Source organism: Triturus cristatus, chromosome 5_1 (assembly GCF_964204655.1).
Source record: "Triturus cristatus chromosome 5_1, aTriCri1.1, whole genome shotgun sequence".
Taxonomy (NCBI): domain Eukaryota; kingdom Metazoa; phylum Chordata; class Amphibia; order Caudata; family Salamandridae; genus Triturus; species Triturus cristatus.
The window spans coordinates 403,283,748-403,299,860 of NC_140587.1; the positions used below are offsets into that span (position 1 = coordinate 403,283,748).

Sequence of the window (16,113 nt, forward strand, 5' to 3'; positions counted from 1 at the left end):
AAAGCATTATGAATTGCCATATGCTGAAGTATACATTGTCTGAAGTGCTTTAAAGACAGCCAGAAATAAAAATACAGTGTACATGAGTCATCTGCTCCTGCCAATACACAGCAAGTTTCATGTTAGATCCAAGAGTGCCAGTCAGTAGGAAAGAGATCTGCACTAGTGCAGGAGTAGACATCTGATGGTGTTTTCCCAGGGCAGTCACGCCTTCAGCGTAGCACGCTCCTCAGAATATTGGCAACAAGAGTCCTGCGCATCTGTTGGAGTGTGAAACAAGCGTGGTTTACCATTCACCCCCACTCCTGGATAAACCATTCCATATCGAAGCCCCAAATTACGTAGTGTGGCCTTAACACTGATATATTTTTGGCGTGCATCCTGTACCATTGTGGTAAAGTCTGGGAAGGGGGAGATGGAGGACCCCTGCCAGCTGAGAGGGCCTCTTTCTCTCCCCAGACACAGGGCTGTGTCAAGATCCTTAAAGTTCAACAGGCAAGCAATGAGCATCTCGGTGGGCCTCTTAAATTTGACCCCAAATCAAGAAAGCGGTCGGCCCTCTCAACCACGAAAGTTGATATGAAGGATTCTTTGACAAAAATGTCAGACAATAGTTGCTCGACAAACTGGTCTCGAAGTCTGGTGTTAGTGGATTCAGGTATCCCTAAAATACAGACACCTGCTTCTGGCCTCTTAATCTTCATTTTTCCTTACGACCATTTTCTTTCCAGGTGATCTAGTTTCTTGGGTGATTGAGCTGCCCCATCCTCCAGGTCCGATACCCTGGCCTCAACGGTGTCAAGCCTCCGTTCATGGCATTCTAGGCGCTCATCCATCATGTCTAGTATTTTATCCAAAGTGGCCATATAGGGCTCTGAAGCCCGTTCGTAGTTCCGTCATGATGACATCTGTTCCAGGCAGCGCCATAACATGTCAAAAGTTGCACTGCCCAACAGTGAGTAGTGTCCCTCTTATAGCACAGCAATGGTTGGGCGACAATGTCGCAAAGAATCCAAGAGATGTTCAACAGGGTAACACTTGAATTGTTTATTGAACGGAAATATCCATTTTTTGCATGAATATCACAGCGATTAAACTGTTGAAAAAACTTCCAAGGAATTTTAGAGGAAACCAAAGGAAAGTCCCCGATGCATTTCGGGTAAATGACCCTTCGTCAGGAGGAATCCTAAACAATAGAAAGTAGGAGTGAATGTCACAACCCCTAGTAAAATGAATACAAGCAAATAAACCTATGTCTGAATAAACAACACACGATGCTGACGTTAATGTGAAAGAATAATGTGAACATAATAATGGCGCGACCGGGAAATAGAAACCGGGAAGACACCAAAATATGAAGATCACCAAAAGAACGTGTTAAAGTTCAATAGATAAGTGACCAAAACCGGACCGATCAAAAACGAGTGAAAAGAGGACAAAAGGTGCCCTGAATAACGGAGTGAAGTAGCAAACCACCATGATAGAGACGACGTGTTCAAAACGACGATGCTAAATAGCGTGCTTAATTAATGAAAAGCGTGCACAAGATTGGAAACATGCTGTCAGTCAGGGTAAGAGATACATCAGAAAATCCCAGCCGAAGAAATACAAGGGTGAACGGAAAACGGTAAACTCAGTGTTGCTTTACCTTGGTTAATCGGAAGCGAACGTCTAGCGATGTTCGCATGAGCTCACAGCAATGAACAACTGCCGTGCTTGTGTGTTATAAACATTGAAAGCGGACACCCAAGCGGCGGCCATCATGAAAAAGGCAAATACGAAGTTAACATTAAAAGCGGACACCCAAGCGGCGGCATCATGAAAAATGCAAATACCAAGTTAACAAAATCATGATGCCACGAAAGGCATCACCGCTACCAGACGCGGTGGGATAATCAACTCATAATGTGTTCTGAACAATGTATACCATGATAAGTGAACAAAGGGAAAAAAAAATAACGTGGATCATGTGTGAAAGTGTGTTGTCAATAAAGTTACCGAATAAGTTAAAGAAACGTTACAAAAAACGTGTGCCATAAAAAAGACAAGAGATACTAACAAAATTAGGTAAAACAAGGAGACATGTACACAAAAGGTAAATGACAACATATACTCAAAGGGTAAGAAGGAACAAAAGTCTTAGACGAACAAAATAACATGAATGGGTAAACTTAACAAAGATAAAAATCAGCAAAATGAAAGGAAAGAGAGGGGGAGAGAGGGTGGATAAGATGAAAAACAGGTGAGAAAAAGGGGGAATAGTTCGGGCAATAAAGTATATGAAAAAAAGTGAGAAAATAAAGCAAAAACTTCAAGAAAGGCAAAATGATAAAACGATAAACCACATGTAAATGAATACAAAGCTAAATCATGACTTATAAGGAGGAACAGGCAACAAAGTACAATGCAGATTTAAATAAAACAACTGAGTTCAATCCGATCATTGAGTCCATGAGGTACCAAAGAGTTCATTCTGTAAATCCAAGACGTTTCTCGTTGGATCAAAAACTTACGATTGTCACGGCCTTCTCTGAATGGAACAATTTCACAAAATAAGAAACGTAATTGGCTGATGTTGTGTTTATGTTCTTTGAAATGTGCAGCGACTGTGGATTTCAAGTTTTTGTTCCGAATGTTGCTCTTGTGTTCATTAAGGCGTGTTTTAATCTTTCTTTCAGTTTTGCCGATGTATGGTAGGCCACAAGGGCATTTCAACATGTAAACCAAATTTTTAGAATCACAAGTGGCTGATACAAATAATTTGATGTTGTGACCCCTTGTGGGATGCTTTTGATGATACTGTTGCAATTGCCACAATTATGGCAGGGCATCGTGCCCTTGTGTATCAAAATGGGCTGAACTGAATTGGCAGGTTTCAATAACTCCATGTGATTTTTACTCCTTTCATATGCGAATAATGGTTTTTCTGAAAAAATCTGGTTGAAATCTGATTCGACTTGTAGCAAAGGCCAATGCTTAAGGACAGCTTTTCTGATGTTGAAACTTTCGGTGAAGTACTTTGTGACGAAGACAGCTCTGGAAGTGGACTTCATGACAGTCCGTTGTTGATCCAATAGATGTTTCCTGTGTGTTTTTGAGGATTTGACAATCGCTTTAGCGAGAGTATGTGAAGGATAACCTCTATCCAAGAAACGTCGCTCCAAATTGGAAATTTGTTGTTCAAGTTGTTCAGGTTCCGAAATTATGTGTTTCATCCTCAGAATTTGGGAAAATGGGAGATGGCGCTTAAGAGAAGGTTGGTGAAAACTCAAAAAGTGTAAAAAATTGTTTCTATCAGTATCTTTCCTGTAAAGAGTGGTTTCAATGTGTTTGTTTTTGATATAGATGAAAACGTCCAAAAAGTTTATTTGAGACTCACCAATGTGAAAAGTGAACTTCAATCTGTCATTGACTGCGTTGAGTTGACCAATGGCTTCAGTTAAAGCGGTTTTGGAACCCCGCCAAATTAAAAAAAATTTGTCAATGTAACGTAAAAAAAGAAGTAAATGTGCTTTCCATGGGTCGGCATAAAGAATGTGGTCCACTTCAAATTTGTGCATAAACAAATTAGCGTAGCAAGGAGCAGCACAATTGCCCATTGAAGTGCCATTAAGCTGTAGAAAGAAACGGTTGTTGTGACAAAAATAACTGTGATATAGTGTGAAGTGTAACAATTCAAGTAAAAAAACGTGTAAATCATGTGGTATCTGTGACTGTAACAAAAAGTGTTCCGTGGCTTCTATGCCAAGGTTGTGTGGAATAGACGTGTATAAAGAGGTAACGTCTATACGTCTATGGTACAAAAATACATGTCCTTTTCCCATGGAGTGGTAAAATTAGACAAAGTGTTCAAAAAGTCAGTGGTATCTCTTATGTACGTTGACATGGTTTGAACCAATGGCTGAAGGTGTTTATCCAAATACTTGCAACAGGTTCATGAAGAGAACCCCGAGTTGAAACGATTAGTCTCATTGGTGGATCAGTCAGATTTTTGTGGATTTTGGGTAACATTCGTAATGTTGGATTCCTGGGAAATTTAGAAATGAGGAATTTACGTTCTGTTTCTCCGATGGTACCTTGTAGGACTGCTTTCTCAATGATGGTCAGTAAAACTGTTAGAATATCCGGTGTAGGATTGTGATCCAATGGAGAATAGGTATCAGTATCCGATACATGTTCATCTAATTTGCGGTCGTAATGATCGGTATCCATCACCACGAGAGCGCCCCCTTTGTCAGCATTGAGAAAGGTGATGTTAGAATTGTTGGCTAGTTGTTTAAGCAAAGACATGTCTTTGGGTGTTAGTTTGAGCTGTTTGATTTTGTTATGTTTAAACACGGATTGTAAATCGTGTTTAACTAAAGTTTCAAAAGTATCGAGAACTTTGTGACTCACTGGAGCTAAAAAGGTGCTTTTGGAGGTCAACCCTTGTAGGAACGTTCTCGAAAAAAGCGCCATCACATGAGCATTCGACCGCCCCCCTCCGCTATTGTTGTGCCGGGCCAGTGCCAGGGGGTTTGGTTTTATTGAAAGTTATCCGGCGCTATTTAGTATCACCTTAGACGATAGCCTGTAGTGAATGTAATGTTAAATGACTGGGCCAGGGCGCACTGTTGCAGGCAGCGCTACAAGTTAAAGTAGAGGTGGGTTTACAAAAGTGCCGAAAGAGTGTCACTGCTGAAGGGATCAGGGAGGCAACCCACCAGTTTACTGAAAGAGGGTATGCAGCTCCACGCCACAGAGGAATATGTGGTAAAGGGTGGCAGGAAATGTAGCTCTGGCGGGTTAAATGTGTACAGCTTTAGCTGAATTAAGTCCTTTGAAGCGCAGCGAGGCAGGGATCATCTCCTATGCAGGGTACATGCAAACTAGTTGTCCATGTAGGGTACAGGCTTTCAGGAGGAGGCTTATTGTAATTTTAGGCACTTCGTCGGCCTCTGTGCAACTGTACAAACGAAGACCATCTGCAGTGCCGCAGAAGAGGAGCCCAGCAACCCGAGTGCCAAAGTCAGGAGGCGTGCTGGTTCCTTAACCCCTCCAGGTCCCACGCCGCAGAGTCAGGAAATCCGCAGGCAGGATATCAAGGCAGGAATCAAGGAACATCCTCCCCGCTACATCAAGCCCTGGTCGTGGTACCCAGAGCCGGGCCCAGTCTCCTCCAGGCCGCGTCAGCGTTCAGGCCAGGGCCAGGTTTCAAGCAGGAGAACAAGTGGGGTATGCAGTGGGAGGGATGGTCCGGGGAAGACAATCAGCAATGGGTGGGCCTGACTCGGCCCGAAGGCTGGCCCCCTCAGGCTCACCCGCGATCTCTGTCACCACAGGGCCTCCGGGGGATCATGGGCCAGACTAACTTGACTCCATAAGTGATGCGCACTGGTGTTGCCCCCTGTTGTGCCTTCATGCCACAGGGTCAGCCCCTTTAGCAGGCCCCACCTCGCCACCACAGCAGCCGAGGCCCGGCAGCATCTTCCCCACAGCATAGGCCCTCACACTCATGGCTTCTTCAGCCATGGCTGTCCCAGCCCAGGCATCTGTTGGATCCTTTTGGGTCACTCCACACAGTTCCCCGTGGTCTCTGGGTAGCCCTGCAGTGCGGCGTATCCCAGGGATGGCCGCACCTTTGGAGTTCTCCCGATTGTCTGCCATGGAGCCAGACCAGGCCGCGGGCAGGCTCCAACAGCGTAGTAGCAAGTCTGGATGGTTCGGCATTATCTACGCCACTCTCCCCTCACAGCAGGTTGTTCCACAGTGCGGCAGCAGTCAGGTTAGGTGGCTGTCCGGCAAGGATGGCAGTTCGGAGGTCAGATTATAGCCAGGATTGTGGGGATAACAGCAGAGCTTCAATGCTAATTGAATAATCCATTATAAACCTAATTCATTTGAAAGAAAAAAAATCCCCCCTTTTTTTTCTTTAATCAACCAGGTCTACAATGGGAGCCCAAATCCGTTGTCCCAGCGCTTTCTTCTTTCTCATGGCCTCTTAATTTATATATTGAGGATTCAATATTGTATGCAGCAAATAACCTTGTGCGCCAGTTGGAAAAGGTCGGGGGGTCAACACTAATCCAATTGGAAGTTATACATAAGCGGGTAATAGCCATAGCTATAAACAAAAAACCTGTCTCTGATCTTACCCTTCTACCCACTTCAGTATTCTTTTCAACCCCTAGAATAAGAAGAACTGGTGTAACAGAAACTGATATCCCCAAAGTAGTTGTCAAAAATATTTCTATATCATGTATAAAAAACAGCCAGTTTTGGGCAGGAATAAAACATATGAATAGAATCCAATGCTGGGAGATCACATCATAATACAAATCAAAAACAGACATAAAATGTTGACTCCTAAGGCTCCCGGTAATCAAAATCAGGCACGCTAGGGACAAAGAGTCCTCAATATCAATTACATCTTCCCCGCACTTGCTTGTCCATTTATCTGAATGTGCTACCATATCATCAGGGAAGGAATCAAGTAGAATTTGATAAATCCTCTCTTGCCGGGACTTCTTTTGGATGGCTTCCACCAGGAGTATCTTTTCAAAGTTTGAAGCCGTTCTGCGCGAATTTCCCCCCAAGAAGCTCCGGATCTACAGATACTTTTAAAAAATCACCCCTGCCAAGGCCATATTGTTCCTGCAGTTTTGTAAATGTTACTAATTGCCCATTTCTATAAAAATTCCCCAGCGAGTATATATGCCCTTATTAACCCACTCAAAAGTAACCCGAAAGAATGATGGCAGCATACCTGTGGCTGAAATTGGAGTATATGCATTCAAATTAGAAATTTTAAGCTTCCGCCGAACCTGTTTCCACACGTTATATGCTGCCCTCACAATTTTAAATCTGGTCTTTTTATAGTAACTAGGCTCGAGAAACGAGACCAGACACCCCTTAGCTTCATTACCCAAGCCCAGTTCATATATAGAGGGAGTACTCTCCATTGATATATTAGCTTTAGCACCAACAAGTAGAATGGCCATGTGTTGTAGAATAGCGGCCCAGTAATAAAGCAAAAAACTAAGAATAGCCAGACCCCCTCGCTGTCTTGGGAGAATCATCCATTTGGCCGCTCTTCTGGATTTATGGTAAGCCCAAAGAAACCTGGAACATATCCTTTCTAACTTTACACAACAAGAAGAGGAAAACTCTTAACAGTCATAGGCCCTTGCCCCACCCACCCAGGGCCAAAAACCCAGGTGACCCCCCCTTGCAAAACCAGGTCGTTTTGTAATTTTGATGTCTCCTCAATTTGGACCCTTGCATGTCGCGGGTACTTGGGCCACCCACACGAGTGAGGTACCATTTTTATATGGAGACCTGGAGAAACGCTGGGTGGTAGGAAATTTGTGTCAGCCCACTGATCCCACAACTTTCCCACACAGAAGTTTGAGAAACAAGTGATTTTTCAGCTAAATTTGAGGTTTGCAGGGGATTCTGCGTAGGAAAACTTTCTCCAAGTACACGGCTGCATGAATGAGCCAACAATGAACTTATTCGATGCACTGGACTGCAATTACCTCGCTATGAGGAGATTTACTTTACCTGAAAACTTTGTTGGTGCCCTATAACCTTCTGTCAATTTTACGAGGCTTGTTCTTATTAAATAGAGGCTGCAGCTGGTGGCAACCTCAGCAACAATGACTAACCATGATCCTATGTTCAGTCCGCTAGGTCCCGCTGTGGCATAGCATGTTGAATGCTCATGGGATGATGACTGCGTTTGGGCCACCATGTAATGTCCCGGGATGGTCATATGGATGAGAACCCTGCTTGATGTGCCTTGCTTGGTCCTAGCCTGGTTTCCACTCCCCCAATCGATCATTGGTCATGTTGCCCTCTGATTCTACCAACTTTCTATCTCGGCCACCCAGCTCATTACTGCAGGGCTGTTCGCTTGGCCTCCTGGCGCCCTGAGGGATGTATTCCTTTATCTCTTTTGATTGTTTGTGTTGGAAATGGAGGGCAGTGGTTATGGATGGTTCAACCAATTAGAGGGGTTGAAGTGGGAGGCGGAGGGTGGACTTCAATTATGTTCTCATGTTCTTATGTTATTGCTGAGCACAACACACCCACACCTTGTTACATGTTGGAGGCTCCTCACTGTGCCCAAGGCACCCAGCATAGGCTTCACTGTCAGACTTCATGATTCTTTCCAGTGTGATGGATCCCCCTAGATGCCTCACATGGAAAATTAATAGCCTAAATGATCAGCGCAAAACCCGCCTTGTATTTGCTTATCTTCGCTGACACCGAATTGACATTTGTTGCCTGCATAAACTTCACCTAATGCCTCACCCTTGCTTGCACTCCGGCTGGCTTGCAGAAACACACACAGCGGTTTATTCTATGCACACAGGGTTGCCATTCTCATTTGCAAAGGCCTTCAGTGGCCCACCTGCATGTCCATATGAGACAAACAAGGCCAATATGTTGTCCTACATGGCACACTCTTGGGCCAACCGCACACCCTGGCCTCTGTTTATGCAACTAATGTTTACCGCCCCATCCCCTTTATAGACCTATGGCACCAGATCTATTGGTTCCGATATACAACAGTCCTGGGGGGGGGGTCACCCAATTACACTTCATAATGGGTAACAACTGGCTTATTGACCTGGAGAGATATAAACATCCCCATGAAAGAGAGGGTACTTGAATGGGCACAACACCTGGCCCAGGATCGACTACTGACTGGCTATGAAAGATACAGTCCCCTAGTTGATGACTATTGAGCACCTCCTGAGAACACTGTCTGGTCATGCACAGGTCCTCTTGAGTTGCCCTCCCCGGCACACAAGACCAAGCACACTCCTGGCAACACCCTGCTAATGCCCTCCATGACCGGATATTACATGATGAGGTCCGATCAAGCATTATAGAATATTTCTCTCATAACTCCCAATCTGGGACCTCTGCCTCCACACTATGGGATGTGAAAAAACAATGGGGTAAAGCTGTGTCCTTCAGAATCTGGGTACGTATACAACAAAACTAAGTGGTTCCATTGTGAAAGGAAATTACTTTACATTTTGCATAATTAATTCAAGAAGTGACCCCGAACTGCTCCTCCATATCAGGAAAACGACTACGTATTTCCTGGGTGATTGAACACACTCTAAAATAAGTTGAGTTTCACCTGTTTCTACAGATTGCATCGTTATTTGCACATTCAATACGGGCAGTTAATTGATGCCGCAAGTCTTCCACCTTTCTTTGGAAATGTGATAGTTTTGCCCGTTTTCATAGAATTTTTCGCCGCATCACCATTATCCATGTAGGCTGGTTATTGCTGGGCTCTACCAGATGTACATCCTTCTCACAAATAACTAGGCGCTTGATATGTACCACACAGTGCCTTACTCCCTGGTCTAATCAATGATGACCCACTTGGCTGTTTCTCTGTCCTGAAGAAGACCCGCCATGACGCCCCACTAGCTGCACTTATTTCAGGGTCGAAACGTCAATGATCAATATCTGGCCAGTTCCTTCAAGTCGCTAAGCTGAAATCAGCATAAACATTGATACCCCTATAGAGACATTGATTTAATAGTATACTGGCCTCTGGAAGAAATACGCCTTTTTTAAGTCTTGTATATATTACTTTGTCCTGTTTTCACCAGAGTATAAAGCACCTATTCAGCAATGTCACTTGAGCACTAATGTCAGTTGTATATACTGCCACTTCGGAAAACAGTTTTTTAAAGCCTAAAATAGCCATATGAATTATCCTAAGTCTCTTTGAGAAAGCAAAAGATTCATGACTTTGCATTTATCATTGGCTCTTGGTGTGTTTCAGCTGCCTTTTCTTTGCAATTTTGATGTTTAAATTACTTCTTGACCGAATTATGCAAAATGTTAAATAATCTCCTTTACCCAACAGAACCACTGTAGCTTTGTTGTTGTTGTCCACAATATGGGAGGCGTTCAAAGTTGTCATCCGGGACAAAAGTATTGCCAAGCAGACTGGAGTATTGAGGGCGATACGAATGCAGCTCGCCAGGCTCGAATCTGAAATTTGTGCCATTGAGCTAATTTTCTTCTCTTCAAGAGACACAGGCATTCTTGCCTCAATCAGGCAAAAGCTTAGCAAGTATGATGAGAAGGCAGTTCGAGAAACACGCTACCTCATCAAAGAAGCAGTGGCTCAGCGCTATGGGGATAGTAGGGCCAAGTGCTGGATAAACTATTTCACCGAGCCTGGGCTAGCGATTATATTACGGAATTATTGGCTAACCAACACATCCCATATTCCGACCTGGACGGCCTCAAATGTACAATCACAACCTTCTACACAACCTTTACAGTTCAACAATAGTTCACGATCCCACACAACTGAGGAAGTAACTAGATTCCATTTAAATCCTTTGGCTCGAGAACGCCCAATGGCAGTATCTCAACGTCCCATTCTCAGCCGAGCTTATAGTGCAGATGATACAGAATATGCCTGGAGAAAGGGCTCCGGGACTGGACAGCCTGACCGTGGCCTTCTATAAGGAGTATACACAGATACTTGCCTCTCACCCACAGGCTGTATATGAAGAAGAGCTCTGGTCATGAAGCTTGCCCCCCCACACTGCGCAAAGCAGTAATCATTACCATTCTGAAACCTGGGAACCCTCCCACCAGTGTGACTCCGACTGCTCTATGTCAATGATTAATGTGGACAATAAAATCCTTGCTAACCTACTTGTGGCCCGCCTGACGCCACTGATGTCCAACAGCGCTCATGCACTCCATCAACCCTCAGCTCAAGGCGGGAGCTATTCTGCTTGATGCCACTAAGGTGTTCAGCTCATTGGAGTGGCCCTTTTTGTTGCAGTTGGTGAAGCGATTTGGGGTTAGCCTTCACTTTATTCGCTGGATCAAACTCCTCTATATGTTGCTGTGCCCTAAATCGTGCTTCAGTGGTGAGGTTGTGGCCCCTTTCTCTACAGGGGAACTTGACATTGGTGTCCCGCATTACCAATTCATTTAGACATTCCAATGGAGCCCTTGGCGACCCGCTTGCGCCAACATCATTCACGTATGGGACTTGCCTTTCATGCTGGAAGTATCTTAGTCTCTATGTAAGTGGAGGATGTCACCCTGTATCTGCGGGACCCTCAAACTAACATACCCTCTATGACCTTTGAAGTTATCCACTTTGGCAGTCTCATAGCATCCATATATAATAGTCCAAATCAATTATTTTTTCCCTCACCACTGTAATGGACCGTTTTACCACTGACTATCCATTACAGTGGGCAGACAGACCGGTTGGCTATCTGGGTATATTGATCAGTAAAGATATTGAAGAAATATAGAAAACTAACCATAGTACGCTAATGGTATGGGTTCAGGATCATGTGCCAGCCTGGACTCAGTACCATTATCTATGGCAGAGAGAATTGCAGATGCCACTCCTCCCTAAATTCCTATATCTGTTCATTAATATTCCTATACCCATTTCAACACACTTCTTCAGGAGACTCCGCACATATCTTGTTGCATTGGTTTGGACTGGCAGACAACTCAGTGTCTCCTGGGAAACATTCACCCTCCCTTTTGAGCAGGGCAGCCTATGTGCCCCAGATATGGAACTTTACTGCGCAAAAGTGTAATTTGCGCACTTCTGGATACATCCACCTCCATTCCAGCCATATTATGCAATCATGGCAGATAATGCGGCCCCCTGCTCGTTGCTCATCGCAATCTGTTTGCCTGCCCGCCCGCCCCCCTGTGCTGTAATAGACTCCGTAACCTGCAAGACTTGGGCATGAGACAGACTGTGCCTGCTTGCCCACTTACACAACCTATACTTGCCCAACGTTCCCCTGAATGGTCACCCACAGCTCCCAGCAGCAGCTGATAACTGAATGTGCCGCTAATTGGCTAAGCTACAGCTCCTTACATTGGGCGATCTACATCTGAAGGAGCAATTCCTATACAATCAATCAATCAATTAAAAATATGTTTATTTAGACTAATGGCTTTTGAATGACACAACATTAAAATATGATAGCAAATACATATATAATGATACATTTCATCTAATAAAACCATAACAATTACCCATGTAAAACATCTTTTCCAATAAAATCTGCAGGTAATCCTGTAAAATACATCCGTACTCCTACTAATTCTCCATAAACACTGCACTGGCTGCCCTTATGAATCTTCCAATAGCACATGAAAATCATTCCAGTTTCTAATCTTATTGCTTGGATCATGGCTGAACTGGAAGTGACAGTAAATACTTCAGGCATTGCTCCTCCTCTGCATTTCACCTGTTTTTACCACTAATATATACCAATTCAGCTCCATATTGGAGTTGCAGGGGGATCATTGCTTCGTAGGCTTTTAGGGCTGGTCTACATGACATTTCTCCAAAGACCTTATCACATTTTTTCAGCCTACTCACCGAGGCAATAGTGCTGGTCTATAAAAACACTAGGTACAATTTCCATTTCAAGGATCGCTCAAACCAAACACCAAGACACTTATATTCATTGACTAATTCAAGTCTCTCCAAGACTAGGTGCCAATTAAATTCGCTTTTAGTTTTTCAAAGGCAAAGCACCCTAGTTTTATCCATATTTACCACAAGTTTTTTCCACCTACAATAATTCTCAAATGTATCTAGTTTCATTTACAGGCCTATTTCTGTCTTGTCTAAAATCACAAGATCGTCTGCATACAGGAGACATGCCTCATGTTTACCATTCATCCTGGGACTGAATCTATTTGCGGCAACTAAGGTCACAGGCAGGTCGGCGACAAATAAAGTGAACCCATTATTCACTTGTATTTTTTGCGTTAGGGTGCCCGCAGTATCCATAATAACCTGGGCCCAGTGGCCCCTATGTAACACCTGAATCAGTCCTAAGAGGTCTTTTGGGATAACTAATTTTTCCAATGCCTCCCATAGGCGGTTTCTATCTATGACATTAAAAGCTGCTTGGAAGTCTACGAAGCAGCAAAATAGGCTCCCCCTCTGCTCCACAGACTTACATGCAATAGACCAAAGCGAAAAACAGTGGTCAATTGTGGAGTGGCGTTACTTAAAACCCCCCTATTCAGGTTGTACTATACCATTAAAATCTAGCCAATCCTTTAACATTCCCAGGATTATTTTTCGAAAACCTTATCGGTTACGTCCAGGAGGTTAATCAGTCTATAATCTTTGGGGCTTTTCATATTTCCCTTTTTATTTTATCGGTCTGATAATTGCCCCTCTCCAGTTTTCAGGTATAATCCCTGTATCCAAAATTCTATTAAACAACCCATACAATAACTCTGCCCACCAGCCGGGGCAAGTTTTTATAATTATTGCAGGCATATTATCGGATCCAGCAGCTCAGGTAAGGCTTAATCTTGTGATAATGTTTTTAATATTTCTTAATGCAAACATAGCCCTTATATTCTCACCCACTTTATCCCAAGGAAATGCTGGTTTCCCTACTTTCTCCACTACTTTACCATATATCTCCTCCAGTGGTCCACCCAAGCTTGTTCCTCCACCGCACAGACCATCCATCCCTGAGATTTCACTGCCACCTCTTGTAATTATTTCCAAGAATCTTTTAGGTTTTTAGTTTCTATTGCCTCTTTCATAAGTCTCCAGCACTTCTCTTTATGTTCTCTTTTCTGGTCTCTGATTAACCTTTATACCTTCAACTTAACTTCATCAGCGCATTATGACTTTCCATATCATACCTTAATTTAAGGTTTATCTCCCCTTTCCTTATCTGTGCCTTTGGGATTTTCCATTCCTCAGTAAACATTTGTTTTTATTACTTTGATTATTTGGTAGCTTTGCATTTCTGATTCCCTTCCCTTTTAAGACTCCTCTAAGGCACGGTACTACCTTTCCAATGATATTCTCATACCCTTCAGGGTGAGGCTCTAAGCTATCATTCAGTGATATATTTTGCTGCAAATTTTACAATTTTTCCATACGTTCCTCTGTTAATCTAGGGGACAGTCGTTTAGGGGAATCCATCTGAACGGGGATCACCTTTTCCCTTTGTACAACTTTTCCTATTTTCAATTTTAACTTCAGAGGATGGTGATCACTTTCCTCTTCAGAGCCCACTTTGAAATCCCTTATTTTGTCAAAGTTCCAGGCATGCATATATTTATAATGAGTTGGCATAATTGTTGGCCAGTCTTAAAAGCCTGTAGTGCTGGGCAATCCTCACCTATCTGCCCATTTAGACAAACTAGACATTTTGAGCCCAGATAATTTCCCAACGCTATATCCCATTTTGATACTTTAGTTCCAGGGAAATTTGCCATCTCTATATTGAATGATTGCAGCATTTCTTTGGACCATCTATCCATTTTGTTTGGGTTCAGTCTGTGATCAGATCCCCATCAATATAAAGATATCTTTCGAGTAAGTGTCACACAACCAATCAATGTCCTCTTTCATCCTTCTCATTTCCTGCCTATATTTCTTAATTTCTCATTCATAGGGTATGGGTCTTGGGGTCCCACTTTGCATACTACCAGCCATTTGCATCTTACTGATAGAGGTGTTACCTTTCTAACTATTCTGGCTGATATTAGGGTAGAGATCCCCCAAGCAGGTCGTCCTTGCTGCCCTTTTGTTGCAGACTTATGAACCGGCCCATATCCTTCTATTGTTGGGGTTACATCACACAGCCAGGTTTCTTGCATGCACATGAAGTAGTTGATATCAATTAATTTTTTTAAGGTTTCTGATTTTGATATTTTACTAAATGCATTTACATTCCAGGAAAGAACCCCAAGGCTGTGCGATGACCCAGTATCTTAATCTATTTCACTTAGCCACCCTTCTTCTCCCTGGGTTGGCATAGTCCAGTTCGAGAACATATCTCCACAGTTTTCATCATTCCAGGTCTCTGCCATCCTTCCCCCCAGTTACTGTGATTTCCATGTTCCTTTCCATCCAACTCCTGGTCAATTAGTCTTATTTGTCTTTCCCCAAGGCCCGCATGATGGCTCAAAAATACTGATCTTCCTTCTGCAGCTCCTTTTCTGCTTTTATTATTGTATGTTTTACACGGCCAGAATACATAAGGGATTTGGTTACCTCCTTCCCATTTTTATTTTGTATAAACCCTGATTGTCGAAGGTCGTTTGTCCCTAACTCTCTTAGGCTGACACATTTAGAAAAGGTTAGCAATAGCTGAGATCGTTTTAGGGTGTGTAGTTTTTTAATCTTTTGCCTCTTCCCTCTAGTGTGCTGCTTTAAGGTACAGCCTTCCTTTTTCTCCATATCTTTTATTTTTTCCTTGTTTTTCCTTTTCGCTTTCCTCCCCCACGTGGTTGAGTCCCCACTAATCATTCCTTGCATCATCACATTAACTTGCCTAATGAGTAGTCTACTTGGGCCATCATTCTCCTGCTCTCTACTTTCATCTTTTTTTTAATCTTAATTGTATCTTCTTTCCTCCTTTTTCATTTTCATCGTTTATTCTATTCTTTAGCTCTTTCTGAGTTTTCTGGGGGTTCTTCTTTGAGTTCAGGCATTCTGGTTTCATAATTCTACTATCACTAACCCTTATACAGATGATGTTCTTTTTTCCCGATAATTTCTCCATCCCCTTTATATTCTTGACCACCCTTCTCGCTCTTGTTGTATTGTCTATAACTGGTTGCTTCTCCAGATTTCTTTACAAGCATTGGGCACCTAGAGATATATACACTGTGACCCCCTTCTGTATATATAGTTTGCTCGCCTGGTGTCATAAAAACCCACCCCTTTCCCGTGCACCAGCACTCCGTTATACAATGACCTAATGAATTTGTAAAGGATACTTCAGTTTTGGTGTCCATTTATAGTATGTGTCGTTTGAAATGTTATTGTGATAACATAATTGTAAGAAGACTCTGCGGACAATATTTCTTTTTACCTTTATGATTCATGTTACAACCTGGAAACTGCAATTTATGCCATTTCATTTGGTATTTAAATTTAAGAACGGACTAAGTTGTTTGTTAGCTGCTGACAGTTGAAGAATACCGCTTACACTGAGACGCTCTCAGTGAAGCGGAAAAGTAGCTGCAGGCAATTGAAGAGTACCGCTTGCACTGAGACTAACCCTGGGCGTAGTTCGCGAAGTAGCACTTCGCGAAGCTACGCAA

At 43.1% G+C, this 16,113-nt stretch overlaps 1 protein-coding gene across 1 annotated transcript in view; it reads right to left on the bottom strand.

Moving 5' to 3' along the window:
- Positions 1-16,113, bottom strand: part of LOC146830942 (uncharacterized) — a 338,432-nt gene that overhangs the window by 187,033 nt on the left and 135,286 nt on the right. The window lies entirely within an intron of this gene.